At 39.3% G+C, this 20,781-nt stretch overlaps 1 long non-coding RNA gene across 1 annotated transcript; it reads right to left on the bottom strand.

Annotated features, from left to right (window-relative positions):
• Window positions 1-5,265: 5,265 nt before the first annotated feature.
• Window positions 5,266-20,559, bottom strand: LOC143269501 (uncharacterized). The gene is made up of 3 exons (XR_013045928.1): window positions 20,293-20,559; window positions 10,578-10,640; window positions 5,266-5,370 (listed from the first exon to the last, which is right to left on the bottom strand). It is a non-coding gene; the product is annotated as an uncharacterized LOC143269501 (long non-coding RNA).
• Window positions 20,560-20,781: the final 222 nt, after the last annotated feature.

Genomic DNA, 20,781 nt, shown 5'->3' with positions numbered 1-20,781 from the left:
AATCCCATTCTCAAATTACTCATGACTTTTTCTTGTATTGTATAGCTGTAAGGGTAGGTATAAAAATATAACTTGATTAGGACTGCCAAGACTGTCTTTACACAATTTGCAGTCCTCGATAAAAGCAGTGATGCTTATGATGGTAACATGTTTAGACCTATACTACAATGGACCCACTTAACTCTAGGCATTTGGAACATCTCAAAAGAGATCACTTTTGATGGCTGATGTAGACTACCAGTTTCTCAGGATCTATGATCACCTGGAAGAAAAACCTTTCAACATGCCTGTGATTTTCTATATTAGGTGAATAGAGATGGGAGACCCATTCTAGCTGTGAGTGGCACTGTCATGTGGCCTTGGTTCTTGGGAGGACGTTAAGCACTAGCATTTATTGCACTCTGTTTCCTGAATATAGATGCAATGTACAAACTGCCTTAGGCTCCTATTGCTATGGTTTCCTGTTTGTAGCTAAAAGGGGCCAACAGACAAAAGTACCTACCATCCTGGCTTCCCCATCATGATGAACTATATCTTCAAACTGTTAGCCAAAATAAATCCTTCCTTACTTAAGTTGCTTTTGTTGGGTATTTTATTATGACACTGAAACAAATAACTAATATTCAACCTCCTACAACTCAAGTGTGATAATTATGTGAATAACAACCTCAATTTTTTTCTTTCTTGATATTTCCAGGATAAGTAAAGTGTAGTCATGCATGATTTTATTTAACACTGTCTTAGTATAAACATAATATGTAGCTTCTTGTAAATAAAGCTTGCTGAGACTGTACTATTTGAAAGGTGTTGCTTATCTACACTGTGAATCTGGTAGGAGGATTTCTTAGCTTTAGTACTATGAAAATTAAATATGGAAACAAATAAGCAAAAGAAAAGTTCATTAGAAGCCATTTAAATTTTGTAGAAACAATTGCATCATTTTATCAATGTAATTAAATATAAACACGTACTATACCTATGTGCACAAAATAATATATTCATATATACTGATATTCATCTATAACAATTCACATAATGAATAGACAGCAGGAGAGAGAGTACCTGAAAATACCAAAAGAAAAAAATCTTAACTGTAGGACATCATCAAGTTAGGCTGTCTTTAGGCATCTGAAAGAAAAAGCTGTATTTGTCCTGAACTGGATTTTCTAGAAACTATGTTAGACTATCTATTTTTGCATGCATGTGCCAATTCTTCCCATCCCTTGCCATTTTGCAACTAGATATTCACTTTCATGCATTAGGAAATGTGGCCAAATTGCAGAGATTTCAGTTAGAAATGTTATGTTATCTATTCAAATTTTATGCTTTATCTACTGTGCTTTTGAAGTAATTTGCTAAAGTTCTAGTTATTTATTTCAATGGCTGAATTAAATGGTCCCTATAAGGAAAAAATAGACAAATATTCAACTTCCTCAAAATGGAGTTCATGTGTGCATTCTACCATATCTTGTGGCCAAAGCTCCCATTAATATTGTAATGAAGTGCCTAACCCAGTATCTTGATGAGAATCATCATAAGAACATCTAAGAGACATTCTCTTTCCTTCTCTCTATCCTTCCCTTCCTCCTCTCAAATATGCTTTCTAAGAAGAAAGAACCATCCAACTACAATTTCCATGCTATGCAGAATCTTCCCCTCAGCTTTGGGCCCATTTTAAACTGTCATAGTTACTCTTGAGAATCAGTCTCACAAAGCATTAATTAAATCCTCTGTCTGAACCAGTTCCCAGTGCTGGACAGGATAGGGCACTTGTTTGCTCAGTTCATTGGCTTGTTTTTGAAGAAAAATAATGACTTTGTTTGGGTTTTTATCAGTTCAGGAAGTATTCTAGTTTGATGTGCAAGGATTCAGCTTCTAAAGAATAATTTCATAGGTCTCTATATAAAGTCTATGTCTATTCTACATTATGCCTATAAACGTATTATATATACATATTCCTTAGAACATACATATGTGTAAATACATGTCTATACACATATGTGCATGTATTATATATGTATACCTATATATGTATATCTTTTTTATTAGAATGCTTTATTTATTTGTTCTTCCCATAAATTTTTGTCATAAAATGTCAGCAATTTTTTCAAATTCAAGCATTTACAAAAATAAAAATAAAAACCATTGTAAGTGGGCTTCTTTTACTTTTGCGAGTATTCTAGGAGGTATTTTGCCTCCCTAAAAAATGACAAGCTGGAGTTTCCCATCCTTCAACTAAGTGTCTATGTTCAATGTCACACATTGCAAAGACATTAAATTCCACTTGTAGTTTCTATAAAAATCATGAAAACATAACAACATAGGACTCGTTTTCCTATTCTGTGGCTCCCCCGCCATCCAGGGAAGAATTGGCTGATGGGCAGCGGTGGGGAAACCACTTCCCAGTCTAGAAGTGTAACAGTTGTTATCAGGATGCTGCCTCTGCATCCATTCTTCCCTCATTTGGATCATCTTCCCTGCTGGGTGGAAGGCCCGTGGGGACCTCCCCCAGCCCAGGAAGTTATTCTAAAAAAGAAAAAAAAAACTTCTCCTGTGTTGCTCACCGGGCTCATATACCCAAATCGTTATTCAAGGGGGAAGAGAGATTGAGAGAGAGAGAGAGAGAGAGAGAGAGAGAGAGAGAGAGAGAGAGAGAGAGAGAGAGATTAAATCTACCTCACGTTGCAAAGTTTCTCTATGTTCAATCTCAACACTATTGCCAATAATAGTATTTTAATTTTATTAGCTTATGTTCATACAGCATAATGACTAAAATTATGATGTTTCTATGCATGCCTATCATGGGAGTGACTTTTTCACACACTCCCATTATTCTCTCCCACTCTCTCTTCTGAAGATTCTCTTCTCTTCCCTGGTAGTCCTCCCTTTGTTTTCAAGTCATTTTCATAGTTAGAGTCTGTATATCAGAAAAAAAAAATTACATGATATTTGCCTGGTTTATTTCATTGATAATTTCATTTTGGGTAATGGCTCAATATTATTTCATTGAGTGTATATCATACATTTTCCTTTTCTATCCATCTACTGCTGGACATCTGGGATGATTCTGCCCCTTGACTTGGTGATGGCATAATGCATTTCAAAATATTTCAACTCTTGGGTCTAATTTTCAGATACATCCCAACTCTCTGACATGGCTACACCAGATCAAGATTCACAGCCACATGTCTCACCATGTCCCCAGGCAACTGAAGATCTAGTCATACAATTTGTATACTCTATGTTTCCACCTCCTTCGCTAGATCAATACCAGCTATCAGTTTTATTGTGATAAGTAACTTCTTCAAACTGTAGAGATATTGTTTTCACTTGCTCTAAATAAAAGAGATTAGGCAATTCCAAGAGTGGGAATAGAGGGTGATTGCAAACAAAAGTATACTTCGTGGTAAAAAAAAAAATAGAATAAATGCTAGTTCAAAAATGTTAATGAGTAAAAATTACCTAACTTTCTATGGAATTTATGGTTGTCAAGTAAGGCCGTACAGAATTGCCGCTCACACAACAATGACAGCCATCTGATACATCTTCATCAAGCATAGCTGCCCATTGCATCATTGTTTGCGTTAACAATAGACATAAGCCCTATATTAGCCATTTTACAGGAGGATAAGCTTTTACTCAAGTTAAATACCTGGCCATCCTAATAGACATTAAGAGTCATTGCTGAGATTAGAACCCAAGCTGATCAAACCCAAGCCCTTGTTCAGGACGTTTCATTAATTTAGTTCATTGGCATGGAGGTTTGAGGTAAGAAAAAAACAAATAAAACTGATTAATGATTCATGCACTGGAATGGAATGGCTGAAATTTATCATATATTTTCCCTAAAGAACAAACTCTGAAATTTTGACAATTACAGTCATATACCATATTTAACACTGACACAGAATAGGGAATACATTATAGCAGCCATTTGTTTATCATTTTGAAATACTGGCATGCTTATTGTTAGAAGGCCTGCCATGGAATAGCGTGAAGGAAACAATACAGTGTGGGATTTTATAACATCCAGTGTCATGAAATTTTCCATCTTATAATCTCCATGTAATACATGTATATGTTTTGTATGTAGTTTTTTTCCCTTTTATTTTATTTTACAATACCATTCAGTTCTACCTATCAGCCATGGATTTCCTTGTTCTCCCCCTTCCTGCCCCCCTCCCCTTCCCCCAGCCCACCCCCCATTCCTACCTCCTTCAGGGCAAAGCCTCCCCCAGGACTGAGATCAACCTGGTAGATTCAGTCCAGGCAGGTCCAGTCTCCTCCTCCCAAACTGACCCAAGCGTGCCTGCATAAGCCCCAGGTTTCAAACAGCCAACCCATGCAATGAGCACAGGACCTGGTCCCATTGCCTAGATGCCTCCCAAACAGATCAAGCCAATCAACTGTCTCACCCATTCAGAGGGCCTGATCCAGTTGGGGGCCCCTCAGCCTTTGGTTCATAGTTCATGTGTTTCCATTCGTTTAGCTATTTGTCCCTGTGCTTTATCCAATCTTGGTTTCAACAATTCTCACTCATATAAACCCTCCTCTTTCTCGCTAATTAGACTCCCGGCGCTCCACCCGGGGCCTAGCTGTGGATCTCTGCATCCAGATTCCTCAGTACTTGGATGGGGTTTCTAGCACGACTATTAGGGTGTTTGGCCATCCCATCACCAGAGTAGGTCAGTTCTGGCTGTCTCTCAACCATTGCCAGCAGTCTATTGTGGAGGTATCCTTGTGGATTTCTGTGGGCCTCTCTAGCACTTTGTTTCTTCCTATTCTCATGTGGTCTTCATTTACCATGGTCTCCTATTCCTTGTTCTCCATCTCTGTTCTTGATCCAGCTGGGATCTCCCGCTCCCACAGGCTCTCTTTCCCTCGACCCTCGCCCTTCATTACTCCCAATATATATATTTTATATATATATATTTATTTATATTATATATATTTATATATATGTATGTATGTATATGTATATGTATATGTATATATGTGTATATGTATATGTATATCTTATTCAATATTCCCAAATACACTGCTCCCCCATTCAAATCATCTTAATGAGAAAATATTTCCTGCATTGAAAGACAATGGATCTAAATAATTCTTCACTTTATAGTCTGAGTGATTATCATCCAGGTCACTAATCAGGATTTTCATTTCTCAGAACCAAGCTCCTCTTCCTCTTTAGGATTGTGAAAATCTTAGTTTTAGCTATATTACTCTAACACAGAAATTTATTAAGATTAAAAAAAAAACTCACCCAGCCGCTTATTCTCTGTACCTTATCCAGTTGTGGTCTCCATGTTATCATCATCTACTGCAGATAGAAGCTTCTCTTTGGGGGGTTGAGAGAGGCACTAATCTCTGAGGAGAACAAGTCATAAGGATTCCCATTTAGCAGAGTCATAGTAGTATATTCTCTTCTAGGGCCACAGTATACCCCGTCTAGCCACAGGTACTTGGCCCTGACAACAGTGCTAGGTACAGGTTTCAACTTTGGCTTGGAACTTAAATCCAATCAGAAAGTCCCCTGACATCTGTGCCACTATTGTGCCAGTCGGCATGTCTTTCCAAGACAGTTATTAGAGCCCACAGAGCTAATAGCTAGGGAGGATGGATTGTTGTAGAATGTTATATTAAGGTGTGTTACTTTTGTTTATGTTACATTTGTTTGACTCTGTGAAGTTGTGTTACACTGTCTGTCTAAAACACCTGATCGTCTAATAAAGAACTGAATGGACAATAGCAAGGCAGGAGAAAGGATAGAAAGGATAAAAAGGGGCTAGCAGGCAGAGAGAATATATAGAAGGAAAAATCTGAGAAAGGAGAAATCTAGGACCCAGAGAAGGAGGAGGGCTCCAGGGACTAGCCACCCAGCTACACAGCCAGCCACAGAGTAAGAGTAAGATTTACAGAAGTAAGAGAATGGGAAAAGCCCTGAGGCAAAATGTAGATGGGAAAATTTAAGAAAAGCTGGCTAGAAACTAAGCCAAGCTAAGGCCAAACATTTATAATTTGTGTGGTTTATTTGAGAGCTGGGTGGTGGGCCCCCAAAAAAGAGTAATAAAAAAACAACAACTGATAATTATTTTTCTCCCCTAGTAGCAGGTAGAGCACTGGTTAAGGTGCAGGATGTAAGAAACTGGACTTCTCAGCCGTAAATGTCACGTCTACATCACACCCCATCTTCCCAAGCCTCAAGGATCAGTATAGAAGAATAGGTAGAAAGATTATAAAGTGCAGAATTGGTAGATGACTACAAAGGGGCTATTTTCTGGACACAGAAGACCAGCTACACATATTGTCACACCAGTTGTGGTAGCATGCATAAGATCTGCACAACCTCAAGCCACACAAAACCCTAGGGGGAAGAGGATAGGTGAGCACAGAGTCCTACCCCTATCTAAGGAGCTAATGGCAATTGAGAGCTCCTGGGAGATGGAGAGTTAGTTTTCTTTAAGGGTCTTGCCACTGAAATGTCAACCATGCTCCAATGGACACCCTCACATTCTAAAGTATAGGGGTAGCATAAGTTGTACTTGATGGGGAGTTGTGGTAGTGCTCGTGCTAGCGCCACCACCACCCATTCACCATGCCCTAGGGAGGGGCTGTGGATTAAAAAATAGAGACAAGAGACAGCAAGTCATTTGCCACAGCAGAATGCCAAATGCCATTTATTGAAAGAGGGAGAAAACCTTAAATACAGGCTTACAGCACAATGGAGGATCCCCGGAGGGCAGAAGTTCACTACCCAATGTTCTACATTCTTGCATCTAAGCTATTTACACCAAGTGGAGGATACATGAACAAAGAACCTCTGGTGAGTGTTCAGTAAGAAGGAAATCCGCAGGGATTCAGCATAGGGAGGACATCTGGTCAAGGTCAGCAAGCAGGCAACAGTTTACTCAATATGGGAAGGCCAGGGTCCACAATGGAGAAAAATATAAGGGACACAAAATTGAGTGGGTAGAGAGTGGAGGTGATTCTCGTAGGAGCTGATGAAGGGAAGTGGAAACATCAAACAATTGTTTGAAATTCTCAAAGAATGAAGATAAAAGGAGAGAAAATTAAAACCTAAACCCATTTCCATACAACACCCTTAACTTCATCTTTCTTTAAAGACGAGTAATATTCTGTTAAGTTGTATGAACTTTGTGTGTGATGTTCTTATTTATTTGCAAGTTTTATAGTAAAATTTAGTTTATTAAAACAAAAAAAATCACACAAAGAAACCCTAAACCAGACACAGGAGATAGTTAGAAGTTAAAATTACTTTCTTCCAAAGAGGGTATTTATTATTTCTCCGTATTTATCCACTTTTTCCTTATGGTATCTACATTTACATATCAAACAGTAAGAGAGAAGTAATGTTTGTCAAAATACAGAGATGCATGGGACAGATTCCCTGAAGAATGGGCATTTATTCACCTTAATAGTATTTTTAAGAAAGAAGGTACAATTAATTCTTCCTATAATGGCCCAAATGTGCTCTGTGTATTATCTTATACTAAAGACACAGAAATATAGAGCATAATTTTAGACTCAGGACTAAAGGGTACGGGGAAAGTTTGGTCAATGGGTACCTTGTTTCAGTTAAATGGGAATACAAAATTCTGGTTTGCTATTACACAGTGGTGTGATTGAGATAGTGATTATGTATTATATGTCTCAAAAATCTAGAAAGAAGACTAGTGGGTGCTTCAGTGTGAAATATAGAAAGTTTAAGGATGCAGCTATGCTTAACTACATTGTGCAACGCATACTTGTATAAAAACTCTGTGCAACTATTTACTACTATGAACACAGCCTGTGTTTTTAATGTATGCATGTTTCAAAGGTTTGTTAAATTAAAAACTTAAAAACAAGTACAATTATACTTTTTTGAATAAAATCCAGTAAACTGTGGAATGTTTTTCAACATCTTCCAGTTTAAAAAAAAAATACAATGACTACAAACTTACTGGAGGAAACAAGTAGATCTAGGGTGTCTAAAGGGACCTTTCTGACAAGCTCCATTTAAAAATCTAACATAACAATATTGGGAAAATGGGATAAAAGTGATAGAAAAGGCATTAAATATTGAACTTATATAAAACTTCCCAATGAAATCTTTTCAATTCTTTCCTTTAATGAGGAACTTAAGCTCACTTTCATGAAAATAGACTTTTATGTTTGATTTTATGATTGAGCTGGCTACTGGCAATTCCTGATCATGATTTTTAATATTTCCTCAAATCCTTGAGAGTCACATCAAAAACTACTTTGTTCACATAGAGGTAATAAAAAAACTTTAAAACCATTTTGTACTTTTATTGCAGCTTAAAATCTAGCAAATTGAAATTATACTCAGAAAAAAATTTAAAAGCGCTTCCCTCTCTACCACTAAGTAATGTGCTATTGACATTTATTATAGTGTTGCAAATAGACTGCATGTCCAAATAAACATTTGTATACAACTCATCTCAAAATAGCAGGCATCTAATTTGCCATATATGTATCTGTTTTTCCAGAGGGCATATTGTAGCTAGCCTGGATACAATGGAGCATCCATCAAAAGCACACATTTAGGAGCTGCCTGCTGAGGTTGCCACTTCAGGAGCTACCTCCTAGCTTCTGTCACCCTCACCCCTGCCAGGTCACTGTTCTGAATGTAAGATCTGTCTGAGGTAACCTAGGCTGCTTTTGCTGAGTATGGCTGGCATTTGGGAGTTAACAATAAAATAGAGGCAGGTGAGGTTCTCAGCCCATGAAAGAATATTGCGTTGCTATGCTTGACAGAAAACATGAACAGGTCCCTTTGTATCCATAATATTTGCACTGACATTATTTGATACCAGGGACATTTCTGTTGGCTTTAGGCACCCTAAGAACTTTAAAATGTGTAGAGACCCACAGCCAAACATTACACCAAGCTTGAGGAATTCTGCTGGAGGAAGGAAGGAAGGAAGGATTGTAGGAGTCAGAGGGGTCAAGAACACCACAAGAAAACCCACAGAATCAACTAACCTAGGCTCATGGGAGCTCACAGAGTCTGAACCGACAACTACAACCAGGAAGCCTCATGGGACTGACCTAGTCCCTCTTATATGTATGTGACAGTTGTGTAGCTTGGTCTTCTTGCAGGACTCCTAACAGTGGGAGCAGACGCTGTCTCTAACTCTTTGGCTGGCTTTTGGGAACCTAGTACTCATACTGGGTTGCCTTGCTGCACCTTAATACAAGGGGAGGTACTTAGTCTTACTGTAACTTGATATGCCATGTTTTGTTGATATTCAGGGGAAGTCTGCCCTTTTCTGAATAGAAATGGAGGAATGGATTGGGGAAGGGGGCTGAAGGGAGGTGGGGGGAGGAAATGGGAGGAAATGAGGGAGGGGAAACTGTGGTTGGGATATAAAATAAATAAATTTAATAGAAAGTACTTAAAAATCTTTTTAAGAGAAAGTCTTGCAAAAATGAATTCTTAACCTCCTAGTGTACTACGTCATTAGGAAAGTTTGGCAGGGACAAGTCTGAAAAGAAACAGCTTATTCAGACACAGCTTTCATTAAACATGTATGAAGATATGCATAGGATCATTGTGGAACAACCAAGTGTTCTACTGAAGAAATCTTTATTGTCTGGAGCAAATGAAGTGCATGGGTTACCATAACCATATCTATTCATTAAAATATGTGGCAAGCCTATTTTTGGAATAGATCCCATCTTCTCCAAGCCTTCAAGAACACAGGAAAGGGGCACCCCAGAAGGAACAAGGAAGGGAGAGCTGGGAACAGTTTTAAGTGTGTCTCAGTTTTGTTTTGCCTGAGTTGTCTGGCCTATTGCAGGCTTTGCAGCTGCAGCTCCCAAGATCTTAACACCAACATCAAGATACTAGTTTATTCTGTGAGTATGATTACAAGTTCTTAATTCATTGTTTCAAAAGCCCAGACTATGTTATGTAGCTGGAGTTTTCTCTCCGGGTCCCGCCAAGCCCTGACAGTCCAACAGCCCACTTATAAAATAAACACACAGATGCTTATATTATTTACAAACTGAATGGCCATGGCAAGCTTCTTGCTAATTGTTCATATATCTTAAATTAACCCATTGCTATGAATCTATACCTTTCCACATAGCGCGTGGCTTACCGGTGTCTTCACATGCTGCTGGTCATGGAGGCGGCTAGCAGTGTCTCCCTCACTCAGCCTTCCACTTTCCAGAATTCTCCTCTCTCCTTGTCCCACCCATACTTCCTGCCTGGCCACTTGTCAATCAGTGTTTTATTTATACAGAACGATATCCACAGCAATGTTACACACAGTACAACCTAGAGGAAGAAATATATGCATAGTCTTAAGGTTTTTAAAGCCACATTAGTATACCTTTCTTGGGACTGGAAATGGATCTTACTCAAAGAAAAATATTATTTCTTTGAGAGAGACAGAATGATCACATTGAGAAAAAAGGGGGGGGAGAGACAGGATGATCTCATTCAGCAAAACTAAACTATTGTTGGGCCTGGAGAGATGGCCCAGTGGTTAAGCATGCTTACTGCTCTTGCAGAGGACTCAAGTTTTGTTCTGAGAACTCACCTTGGATAGATAATCACTGTTCATGATTCAAGTTTCCAGGGATATGACTTCCTCTTCCTGTCTCTACAGATGCACATACACATAAATACAAAACCAAGTCTTTTAAATAGTCACCAGAAAAACCTGAAATGATTCCCAGTCTTAATGAAGCCCCAATTTTAGCCACAGCTTATATAAAGCATTGAAAACAAAGGCAGAAACATCTCAAGTAGAATTCCCGAGAACAAGTAGGAGCAGAACAGCCCTCAGGCACTCAGCTAGATTCCAATTTGTGTTACTCAATGGCCTTGCAAAGTCCGGCTACATGAGTTAAACAGATTTTGTTCTCTAGGAAAGAATGCCATTCCCCAATTCCCTAAATTTTATGCTAAGTCTACCCTGCTATACAATGAAAAAGGACCCAGCCCTTGCACGTTAGACATAATCATTGCATTCTGTAACATGAAGTATCTATCCCATGCTTTGATTTTCTTTTACCAACATTGGTCACTGGGTCACAACATTATCGATTTTAAGTGATGAAGTGTTACAATGAAGAAATTGTGTTTTATTTTCCACCCTTAGATTCCCTTGGTGGCCAGGAGATATTAATCCTTGGGTGTTCTTCAATCTAAAAATCCACATTTATCATTTTATTTCTAGAAACCAAGCCCAAGCACTTTGCTTTTGAGAATCTAAAATGACACTGTGGTGGTAAGGCACACCAGGCGATTGTGTTGTGATGGGTATGCTGTCAATGGGTCAGGTGACTTCGTTGGGGTTACTGTGGGGGCCCACGGAGACTTTATAGTTTGGCTTCATTCCATCTTGACTTAAGGTCGGAGAATCCAAGTTTGTTTTGCCCCACAAGGCTGCATAGTAGGATGTTTTGTCCAAAGGCATGGTTACCAGGTGTCTTATACTGTGACATCTATTTACAGGATGTTTTGCCCTAAGGTGTGGCTACTAGATATTTTAAGAATTAAGGCAGTGTTTACACTTGTTTGTACTTTGAACCACTGTGTGCTTGAAAGGGGAGGTCTTTTACCTTCCCCTTGCTGTTGTATAAAAAGTTCATGAGGAATAAATTTAGGGTAACTGTGGTATTGATCCAGAGCCCTCCCGATGCTGTTCTCTGTCTCTGTCTTTTTCTTTTACATTGTCTATATCTCTATTTTTCATATCTATTATATATTAATCCTCACTCCTCCCTTCAAGGACTGTTTGATAGTCAGGCATGGCCCAGCAGGTTACGGTTGCTATGATGAAACACCATAATCAAACCCAAGTTGGGGAAGAAAGGATTTATTTGACTTACACTTCTACATGGTAGTCCACCATTGAAGGACACCAGGACAGATACTCTAACAGGACAGGAGGCAGGAGCTGATGTAGAGGGCATGGAGGGTTGCTGTTTACTGACTTGCTACTTGTGGCTTGCTCAGCCTGCTTTTTTTTTTTATAGAACCCAGGACCACCAGCCTAGGGATGGATCCACCCACAGTGGGCTGGGGCCCTTCCCCATCATTGATTAAGGAAAGACCCTACAGGCTTGTCTACAGCTGGATCTTATGGAGGCACTTTCTTACTTGAGGCTCCTTCCTCTCAGAAGACCTTAGCTTGTGTCAAGTTGATATAAAACAATCCAGCACAATAGAAAGTTAAAATGGTATACAAATTCTTTCCCCTCCCCTTTTCTCATCTCCCTTTTCCCTGTCTCTCTCACCTCCCACATGCATCCATGCACAAACACACAATAAAATAAGATACACCTGCCCACGGAAAGAATAGCTTTGAAGAGTCTTCTGTGACTGTGAGTCAGAATTTTCAATGTTATTATTTAACTTTCAATTACCAGTTCTTTTGAAGGGCAAAATGCCTATTTCAGGATACTTACATTCTAAGAATGAGTTTGCTGCCACTGTTTTGAGCACAAAACAGAGTTATAAACACTTTAGTTGACAGAACACTTGTTTCAGCATTGGACTTATGTGATTTCACCTGTTCATTTGTGCTAAAACAGACATTTAAAATAGATCTCTATAACAATTTGTGAAAGTGACCTTTGGAAGTTCTCAACTGCCATCACATATTATGTTTCAAAGACAGATGTAGTTTCCAGATCCCTCCTGTGTCCCAGCCTAGGACAGCAACATCTGTAGGATAACTTCTGATCTTCATGCCAGTACCTCACTTGAAGAGACTCAGCATCAGGTGGCTCATGACAACAGCCACCAACACTCATCTTGCACAGGTTTCACAGACAGGTTTTATTTTTTTTATTGGGACTTGGTAGAATTTTTATAACTCATTATTTTTTATTGCTGTCTCCCCATAACAGAAAATGACTATGTAAAGAGTGTTAAAGAATTGGAGCTATAAAAAATAACTTAAACATTGTGTGTGAAACTCACATCAGAAGTTTTCATATTGGTTGGGAATCATTAATCAAGATATTTTTATACAGTGTCTTCTCAGTCTTCTGTGTTGATCACTTTCGGCCTACAGTGTTTTTATACTGAATTCTCTGTGTCCTCCTTCAGTTCCTTAAGGGAATAAAATGGAATCACACCATTAATGTTGGCAAGTGTGCCATGTGGTCTTCATCTTCCTTCCCGTTATCTGTTTTTCCTATATCATTTATCATCTTTACTAGGATAAATTAAGATATCATTTAGTAGTTTCGAATTTATTGTGCCTATGTACAATGCAAGGACTCTTCTATGTGAGCAGTGAGTTTTCGTTGACAATATTGTGCTTTCTACATGGTAATGCCTCACTACACATTTTCAGTAATCAGTGAATAAATAAGTAAATGAATTTGTAAATAAATCAATAAAACTAAAAGCAAAAATAATTATGTATGATTTATTGAAATGATTTAGTTTGGTAGAAAAGGTAAAAGAATTGTCAAATGAAGCTTTATTTTGCTTTTGTATTGTGTAAATTAATTTTAATGTAAAATTTATGATTAATTTTCCAAAATCTATTTTCCCTATTTGATGCTGCTAGTCAATAATTTCTATTCTCTAATCTTTGTACTAACATTTTATATTTTAATCTGTATTTATTCTTTTAAATTTATGTGTATATATGTATGTGCCTGTATGGGTTTCTTACAACATGAGTGTAGAGGACTTCTGAGGTCATATAGAGCATCAGATTTCCTGGAAAAAGAGCAACAGATAGTTTTTAGCTACCATGTAGGTGCTGGTAGAAAACCCTGGTCTTCTGCAAAAGCAGTATGCTCTCCTAACCCTTGAGCATCTTTCAAGCCCTCACTATTAACATTGTAATATAAAGTAAAATACTTGGATTTTAAATGAAAACAGGTAAGTTATACATAACTTGAGTCCAGAAATGATATTTGTCATCTTTATGACATTTGACTCACACAAGATGAGAATGATGCTTTAGATAAATGTTATTCCTAATTAGGATCTGTGCTATATATTTGCTGAGGCTTTCATATTTTCTAACAGCAGTAGATATGTGTTCATTCAAATATACATACACAATTGTCTTTACCTTGTGTTCTAGATGTGGCAGGGGGACTTTAATTGTTTTCTTCATTATTTGTACCTGCTCTATTGCTTTAGGTATTTTGTCCAGGTAGTGTGTCAGTCAAATTTCCTCAGAGAAATAGAATCAATAGTGTAATAGGGACTTATAGGCTACTCTTACTTAAAGGTACTCACTTTACAGTTGGGCCTGTAGATTACCAAAGGGTAACTAAAACTTGGTAGCTCTGCATTCATGTTTTCATAAGCTTCATTTACTATTTAAGCTCTGGTTGAAGTCTTCAGATATGCATTGTGATGTCTAATCTTGGTTGTCAGCTTGACACACATGGGGAGCAGAAACTTCAGTGAAAGAATTACTTCCATCAGACTGGCCTGTGGAGATGTCTGTGGGAATTTTTTTTGTTTGCTAATTGATGTAGGAAGGTCCAGCCCAGTGTGGGAAGTGCCATGCTATGCAGGTAGGCCTGGGCTATATAAGGAAGGTAACTGAACATGAGTTAGAACAAGCCAGTAAGTAGTGTTCTTCCATGATCCCTTTTCCAGGTTATGGCTTGAGTTCCTGCCTTGCCTTCACCTACTGGTGGACTCTAAGCTGTTAGACAAAGTGAATCTCTTTCACCCCAAGTAACTGTTAGTTCCGGTGTTTATCTGAGTAACAGAAAAGGAGATAGAACAGGCATGTTACTTATACAAGGAATATCTGTCTACCTGCACTGCTTTTGTAAGGCTGTAGGCATCAAGAGTAACTACAGTATTTTCAATATTTAAATTAATGTCATAATTAAGAGATTTCAACTACCAGCTCATACAACTTTCTGTTCTGTAATATCTCCAGTCACTACCCTAAACTTAAAACAGCCCAGTTTCATCTTTGGTCTTGCTCTTTCACTGTATCATCTTCCCCTGCAATTTCCTTGGATTCCAGGAAATAATAGCTATGATGCATAACTATCCTCTAGCAAGAGTTGCAATCACTTCCAAGAAGCAGAAATTTTCTCATGCAAGACCCTACTTGACCAGATAATGATCAACCAGACCACAGTTTGACAAAGACCACTTACCCATGCATACTTCTTGCTCACAGCTTCTGTTTCCTCTCCATTTAAATCTGAAGTTTTTATTGGCATCTTAAAAATATACATTAGGTCATTGTACCTCTATTCTTCCCCATGAGGGATAGAAAACAAAGCTCTTTTCCTGTCTTCACAAATGTCCATCTGCTCAGTTGTTATAGACAGTTAACCCTGAGTGATTGAGCCTTTAGGAGCCAAGGCTTTAGCTGGGAACAGTTAGGATTCCAGTTTTATAATGTATGTGGAACTGGGATTGAAGGTGAAGGGAAGACTGACAGGGTAGAAAATAGACAAACTTTAATTATAAGGAATTGACTCATCCAACTGCAGTGGCTAAGAAGTCTCTAGAGTCACAAGTGGCAAACCAGATACTTTGGTGAGCTGATGATACCATCAGGTCAATGTCAAGTTCCAAGACAGTCAAAAAAAGGGGGAGAATGATCTCTTTCCTTATTTAGCCTTTTTGCTTTATTCAGGTCTACAGTGGATCAGTTTAGGCAAGATTGAGGAGGGTAATGTTTCTTACCAATTCTACTGACTCAGATGTCATTCAGAAGCACCTTCAGAGTCACAGTCAGAAGGATATGTGATTAAATATGCAGAAAATCATAGCCCAGGAAAGTTGATATCTGCAACTACTCATCACAATGTGTGTATGAGGACAGGATGACCCATTGAACAATCTTGTTTTCAGTGGACTGAGTAACATAAATCAAAAGCCACCCTTCCAAATGCCACTTGCATTGGTCTCTTTTCTTGTTGCTATGATCTGATAAAAAGCAACCAAAGAGAAGAGTGGCTTGCCTGGTTTATCTCATCATGGGGAAGATATGTAGGAGTGTCTGGAAGATGGTCACATTGATTCTGCAGTCAGATTTCAAGAAAGAGCAGCACTATGACAACTCAATTCACTTTCTGCTATTCATTCAACCTGGGCTCCCATGATGGTGCTACTCACATTCAGTGTGGCTCTTTCTTCTTCAGTTAAACCTTTCTAGATGCATGCCCATGGACACGCTCAAAGATGTGATTCCCCAGTGATTCTAAATGCAATCACTTTGGCAAAGATTAGCCATCATTCTACCCTACACCATTCAGAAATAGCTGTATTTATCTCAAACTGTTGTTCACATCTGCATCCTGTTAATTTCATGTGGGCTACACTGGAGAAACAAGAAACAGGTATTGTACCTGTCAAAAAACTTCCAAAATCCAGGCTTTATGCAGGAAGCATCCTTAATAATACTATGAAACACAACCAAAAATCAACCAATTCTTTCTGGTCTGTTTAGAAGCAGAATTATTCAAATTTAATGATCAAATACATTGTAGAAAAATACTAAGTGAAACATATATATATATAACTGTGGAGCATTAAGCCAACTTTCATATAAATATTAGTGTACCAGTTGTGTAAAAATTGTGAAACAACATGCAATGCTTTAGTGAACTCTACTGGAAACTCAAATGGCTTCTTTTAGAACTTATAATCATTTGACCTCGCTTGTGCCACATTGGACAAATACTTTGTCAAAGGTTCAACTTCCTTATCTGCAAATCAATTACTGCTTGACCATTGGTCAAGTCTCATTTATTTGTCCTAATTATAGTGTTCTGTAGGTCCCAAATAACTTAATAGAAAACAATTTCCTTGGGGGTTGAATTGTACTTTCAAAAGTCATGTTTTTAATTTGGGGAAAATAATATTCAAACTCAAAATATAAATGTTGAATGTTTACATTTACATTTCTTATCAGGAATAATTATGGTAAATCATTTTCTATACTGTCCTCTGAATTTTCTTCCCCTTGGTTAGAAAAAGGAACCCTCCAACCTGTAGACAAATTTCTAAGCAGTCTTATTAAACAAAGAACATGGAGCCAAATATGGGGGTGGAAGTCTTAGAGATCAGGGAAATAGTGAGAGCCACCAACCACCTTTCTTCACCAGCTCTGTAGCCTCCCAAAGTGAGTTACTTTCTGTCTGCCTGTGCATTTATTGCCTTGCTATTCTGCCCTTTCATTGGCTCTTAGCCCAGCTACCTCACTTCCTTGTCACTGCCTATCTGTACAGACCTCCAGGTCTCTAGGGTTGGTACTGGGATTAAAGGCGTGTGTCACCATGCTTGGCTCTGTTCCCAGTGTGACCTTGAACACACAGAGACCCTGCCTGCCAAGTGATCAGAATAAGAGCATGTGCTACCACTGCCCTGACTTTGTGTTAATGGCTTGCTATTTCCTATGATCTCCAGGGAAACTTTATTTATTAACATGCAAACAAAATATCACCACATTTCAGCACAAATAAAATACCACCACACCAACCCTCCCAGAAGATATTAAAAACACAAAGGCACATGGCACTTTAGACAGAATTTGCACAGTACGAAGAGATAGTAGAAATAAAATAGAGTATTCTCATAATTGGTTCCTTGGATGCCATTTACACACTCTATTAAGTCCCTGTAGTGGGTAGCCATTCCAGCTTGGATCTGGAAGTTCCAACCCCCATTGAGACTCTGGCAACTGCCACGCCTATGAGGTGGGACCAAGGGAGGCGTGACAGAGACCTGGATGGGCGAGTGCTCTCTTGGTTCCTGGACCCTAGACAGTGGAGGTTGACTGAGCAGAGCTCCAGAGAACACCGCTGGACTGAGATACACCTTCCCCAGACCCCCTGCGATCTACCTATCCCTTCATTTGTAAGTCACCCACTAAATAAATCTTCCTTTTAACTATGTGGAGTGGCCTTAATAATTTCACCAATATCTGGCGCCCACGTGGGTCAAATTCCAAAGGCCTGCGTGGCTCCGGCCCTCAGCCTCCTCCCCGGCTGGCGGGTACCTAAACCCGCCTGCAAAGTTCCTTAGAACCAGGGAACGCCTACACGGTTCCATTCCCCAAAAAGGGAGCAGCTAGTCGGGTCTCAGCTCCCTAGCTTAGCCCTGAGACCAGTGAAAAACCGCTGTGAGTGAGGCATCCCCCTCCTCCCTGGGTGCAGGCTCCGCTCCTGCCACCCCAGCTTCCTCCAGCTCCCGGCCATCCCGCCATCCACCCCCGCCTCCTTCAGCAAATCCTACCGGCGAATTTGCCCCATGTTGGGCACCAGATATTGGTGAAATTATTAAGGCCACTCCACGTAGTTAAAAGGAAGATTTACAGCCGGGCAGTGGTGGTGCACACCTTTAATCCCAGCACTCAGGAGGCAGAGCCAGGTGGATCTCTCTGAGTTCGAGGCCAGCTTGGGCTACCCAGTGAGTTCCAGTACAGGCACAAAGCTGCACAGAGAAACCCTGTCTTGAAAAACCAAAAAAAAAAAAAAAAAAGAAGAAGATTTACTTAGTGGGTGACTTACAAATGAAGGGATAGGTAGATCGCAGGGGTCTGGGGAAGGTGTATCTTAGTCCAGCGGTGTTCTCTGGAGCTCTGCTCGGTCCACCTCTACCGTCTAGGGTCCAGGAACTGAGAGAGCACTTGCCCATCCAGGTCTCTCTCGGGTTTCCAGATGCCTCCCTTGGCCCCGCCTCATAGGCGTGGCAGTTGCCAGAGTCTCAATGGGGGTTGGAACTTCCAGATCCAAGCTGGAATGGCTACCCACTACAAGTCCCCTCCTGTCCAAAATGTATACCACTACAACAGGTAAGTGGTGTGTGTGTGTGTGTGTGTGTGTGTGTGTGTGTGTGTGTGTGTGTGTGTGTTTGTATGTGTGTGTATGTTTGTGTGTGTATTTGATTTAGAATACACATCTGTTATATGACCAGCATTTTCACAAATACTCCCATACACCCATGCACACATATTTCTTCTCCCACCTCAGGAAGTGGTAAATTCTAGAATTTAGAAAAATGTAAAAGTCAGTTTTATATTTTGCAGGAGAAAGTTTTGCATCTAAGTGCAATAAAATTTTTCCACTTCAAAAAAGAAATACCCTTTCCAACACACATGACAGCTCTTAGCTTAAAGCAAAGGGGGAAGAAAAGAGGAGAGAGAAAGCTGCCAACCTTTCTTGCTGCCTGCAGTTACCACAAGCAGCACACAAGTGCTCCACAAATCCCTGGAGAGGGAGACAAGGAAGGAAGGCTGAGCTAGCTGTTAACGCATATTCCAGCAACTCCCTCAGCTCCTGAACTTCTGGCTGCACACTGCTGTGCTGTAGAACCCACTGGGGTCCTGGAACCAGGCTCTGTTTGTTCCTGCTTAGTCACTACATACCAAGGTAACTAAACAGAATGTAAATCTATGCTCTTGGTGGCTCTCTTGTCTCTACAAATCTGTTACATAATATTGTGTTAACCTTAATAATACCAATTACCTATCCATAGAATCTGACATGCCTTTCCTCCTTCAACTACTTTTTATGCTCTTGGTGCTGTTTCAGAGAGTTGTGGACCATTTAGGTGGTGGATCCTTGCTGGAGGATGTATGCCACTGGAAGATGGGTGCTGAGGTTTTAAGCTCTGCCCCATTTTTTGTGCACTGTCTACTTCCCAAGAGTGGATTTTGTGTGACCAGCCAACCTCCTGTTCCTGCCACTGTGCCTTCCCTAATGGCTGCAATCTTCAATGCCCTGATGGACTGGTTGCCTCTGAAACTGTAAGCCAGAATAAGTCCTTTATCCCTTAAGTTTCTTTTGCCAGGGATTTTACCTCTGCAATATAAAAGAGGGAAAAAAATCCAGGTACTGGGCACAGAAAACAATGCAAAATGTTAAAGAAAAGTTTCTTCTCTGTGCTAACTTTTCTTTAACATTTTGTATATGTGTTTCACAAAGTAAACAAATACAGCTAATTCAGTGGATGGCCCCATACCCGTGCACAGATGCTCACTTGGCGCTTACTAGAATCTATGTTTGGTAACTGGGGTAGGAGTTCCTCTGGGTCTTAAAGGAGGGAGGCAATGATTAAAATTAAGTGTGTATATATATGAAATTTTTGGAAAATAAATAAAAGTATTATTTAAAACATTGAGGATCATATACATCTATAGATCTTTAGATCTATACATAGATGATAGATAGATAGATAGATAGATAGATAGATAGATAGATAGATAGAAAGATAGATAGATAGATAGATAGATAGATAGATAGATAGATAGATAGATAGATAGATAGATAGATAGATAATAGAGATCCACTTACCATTCCTTCCCTGAAATTGACCAAAGGCTGCTGCTTTCCTATTTAGTGGAATTTGACTACAGCTGAGGAAGTCTCTGACCTTATGACTAACTTATTTGCTGCAGTCTTCAAACTTTTTCTCCCTTCTGAAATACACAGATACTTGAATCAATTACCTTGAGGACATTGAATCAGAAACAAAGCCCAACCAATGGAAATGCAGCTGAAAAGCCAGCCAACTATAACCTGTACTCAGTGTTATAGCTGGCAGATCCCTGAGGCAAGAGCTCTGAGTTTATTCGAGATTGTATTTTAACAATTTGCTAGGAGTTAACAAATCAGTGTTGTTGGTTGTTTTTGCTCTTTTCCTCTTTTGCTCTTTTGGGGGCCAGCCACCCAGCTCCCAAATAAATCACACACAGAGTTTTATTATTACTTATACAAGCCCAGTCTTAGCTTGGTTAATTTCTTGTCAGCTTTTCTTAAGTTATTTCATCTACCTTTTGCCTC

This window comes from Peromyscus maniculatus, chromosome 19 (assembly GCF_049852395.1).
Source record: "Peromyscus maniculatus bairdii isolate BWxNUB_F1_BW_parent chromosome 19, HU_Pman_BW_mat_3.1, whole genome shotgun sequence".
Classification (NCBI taxonomy): domain Eukaryota; kingdom Metazoa; phylum Chordata; class Mammalia; order Rodentia; family Cricetidae; genus Peromyscus; species Peromyscus maniculatus.
The sequence above is the reverse complement of the archived record's forward strand: the minus strand, read 5'-3'. Positions and strand labels throughout refer to the sequence as shown.